Raw genomic sequence first — 2,706 nt, 5'->3', positions numbered from 1 at the left:
GCAAGTTGGGAGATTTGCTTCTCCATATTATGGTGGCTTGTCATGAAAGTATTCATGAGAAGTTCCATGCTTTTCTATAAAGAAGAAAGCCTAGCCAAATCACCACCTCCTCTCATGAATCCTAGAGGTTGATTTACAAGAGGTGGTGGAATAGTAAATTGAGTGGGAATCCTAAAATTATTCTGCTAGTTGAGGGGGATGTTCCTTTGATTGGCTTGTTGGGGAACAAACTGCCCTTGACTCAAGGGTTGAAAATTATGACTTACTTGATGATTAGCTTGATTCCAAGAGAAGTTAGGATGGTTTCTCTATTTTAAATTATAGGTCTGACTATAAAGGTTGTTTTGGGATATGGCATTCACATTTTCAACATCTATATTTAAACCATTCACATGAGAAATATTAGGGCATTCCTCCATCACATGAGTGGGAGATTGGCACCAACTACATATAGGCACAGAATGATTTATTTGGTTCAGTTGAGCAGGTCCTTTCACTACTATGGTTTGAGTCTCTTAATAAGAATCTCAATTTGAGCATCTTTGGCCACAACACCTTCTACAAGGTAACCCTTATTTGTCCTCTTAATTTCTTAAGTAGGCCCCCATTCTCTGATTTTCTCAGTCAATTCAAGCAAAAAGTTCCAAGCATCGTCTTTATCTGTAAAAGATGTAAAACCTTTGGACTCTAACAACTGCCTAGTCTGATAATCAATACCCTCATAAATGATTTGACAAAGTTGTCATGTATAAATTTCATAGTGAAGGCATTCTTAAAGGAGGTCCTTAAATCTCTCCATAAATTTTGAGAACAACTCATTAGGTTTCTGCCTGAATTGAAGAATGTTACTCCTGAGTTTATTAGTTTTATGCAAAAGAAAGAACTTTTTCAGGAAGGCTATAGTAAATCCATCCCATGTGGCAATGAAATTAGTAGGCAGACCATAGAGCCATTTCTTAGCCTGGTCCTTGAGCGCAAAAGTTATGAACCTTAAGTTTACAGCGTCATCAGTCAACTGTTTGACCTTTATCAGAACACAAACCTCATCAAATTCCCTAAGGAATAGGTATGCATCCTCAGAGGGCAGCCTATAGAAGTGGGACAACATAGTGATGTACTAGATTTGAGCTCAAAATTATTATCCTGGGCTTGTGGTAGAACTATACAGGAAGGTTGGGCTACTCTAGCAGGGTAAGACCTATCTTTCAGAGATTTTGGTAGAGGGTTTGGATGTTGGTCTCCTATATTGAAAGGTATTGATGAGAGTATATGTATAAGGTCGCTACTTGTTGATCTCTTTTTTCTAACTGATTCTCAGTATTACGTACCCCCTAGAACTCATGCAACAGAAAATTACCCACAACTAGAGTAAGACAAGCACAAAAGAATGGAAAGAAAAACCTTTTTTTTTTAATTTATTTTTGATTTTTTTGATTTTAATTTTTTTTTTTTTAGATTTTTGAGAGCTTACTGGTAGGGATCCGGGGTTGCACAATTCAATTCCTAAGGTACTACTACAGGGTGAAACCTGTCTTTATCATACTGTGAGCCTTAGCGACCTCTATCGATACAACTATTATTGCAAGTTGTTCTTCTCAAGAATTCAATAGAAGAAAAAGAAAACAAAACAAAGCAAACAAAGCAAACAAGGCACTCCGATTTACCAAAAGAAAGTAAAAAATAATATGGAACTATCTCCTCGGTAATGGCTCTAAAAACTTGCTATAATTTAAAATACAACAGCAAACGTACAGATCAATGTAGCAATGGGTCGAACACAGGAAGAACAACCACTTTATTTTTGGCTTCTTTTAATAATGCGAAGGTGAACCAATTAATAGTTGTGATCTAATTCTAACTACTGTCTTAAACATATGTATCTAAAATAACGTCCTAACCATTCGTCATCTAAGAATTTAAATATACAAGCCACATAATTAAAACTAATTAAATTAAATAAATAAATAACTGAAAATGAACAACCCACGCAATTAAAAAGAAATGAAGGAAAAAAATGCTGTAATAAAAATAAAGTAAAAGAAATGGGATAAAGCTAGAGAGAGGCTCACAAGTATGTTTCTTTACTTAGGCCGAGGGATGCATCATAATATGAGCTTCCCTACTTGACTGGAGAGTCACTCTTACAGGGGTTACTCTACTTAGCTTTAGGGAAAGGGAGGCAATTAAAATAAAAACAATAAATTGATGGTTCTATGGCTAAGAGGGGCAAAACCAACACATACACTAGCCATTAACCTTAGGGGAAAGGGAAAGCAATAATGTAACGACTAAAATTAAAATTTTAAATTAAAAAAGAAATGATAGTTAGAAGAGGGAATGAGAGGGGGAAGAGAAGACTATTGAAGAAGCTTACCTACCTGAATCAATGATTAAACTTGAAAGCTTGGGTGATTTGAGATACTGCAAATCCTAAAAACCAGATATGGAATGAACCAAATCTGAAATTTTTAGGCCTGGAGAATATAAATTTTGAAAAAGAAAAACTGAACTTAAAAAAGAAATGTTCCACGGCTCGTGATCTTGTCACCTAGATCTAAGCCTAGAACTATAATTTAAAAATTATAACTCAATTGCATAAATCATAAACATAAAAGGTTGAATAAAAATAAAAGTACGCTTGCATTAATTGAAATGAAAAGTAATTACAAAAGTAATTAAAACAAAAATAAAGAAGAACTAAAACGA

General features: G+C 34.6%; 1 non-coding gene across 1 annotated transcript; it reads left to right on the top strand.

Moving 5' to 3' along the window:
* Positions 1-752: 752 nt before the first annotated feature.
* Positions 753-859, top strand: LOC122072478. Its single transcript, XR_006138492.1, has one exon. It is a non-coding gene; the product is annotated as a small nucleolar RNA R71 (small nucleolar RNA).
* Positions 860-2,706: the final 1,847 nt, after the last annotated feature.

This window comes from Macadamia integrifolia, chromosome 2 (genome assembly GCF_013358625.1).
Source record: "Macadamia integrifolia cultivar HAES 741 chromosome 2, SCU_Mint_v3, whole genome shotgun sequence".
In the NCBI taxonomy this organism is placed as follows: Eukaryota; Viridiplantae; Streptophyta; class Magnoliopsida; order Proteales; family Proteaceae; genus Macadamia; species Macadamia integrifolia.
The sequence above is the reverse complement of the archived record's forward strand: the minus strand, read 5'-3'. Positions and strand labels throughout refer to the sequence as shown.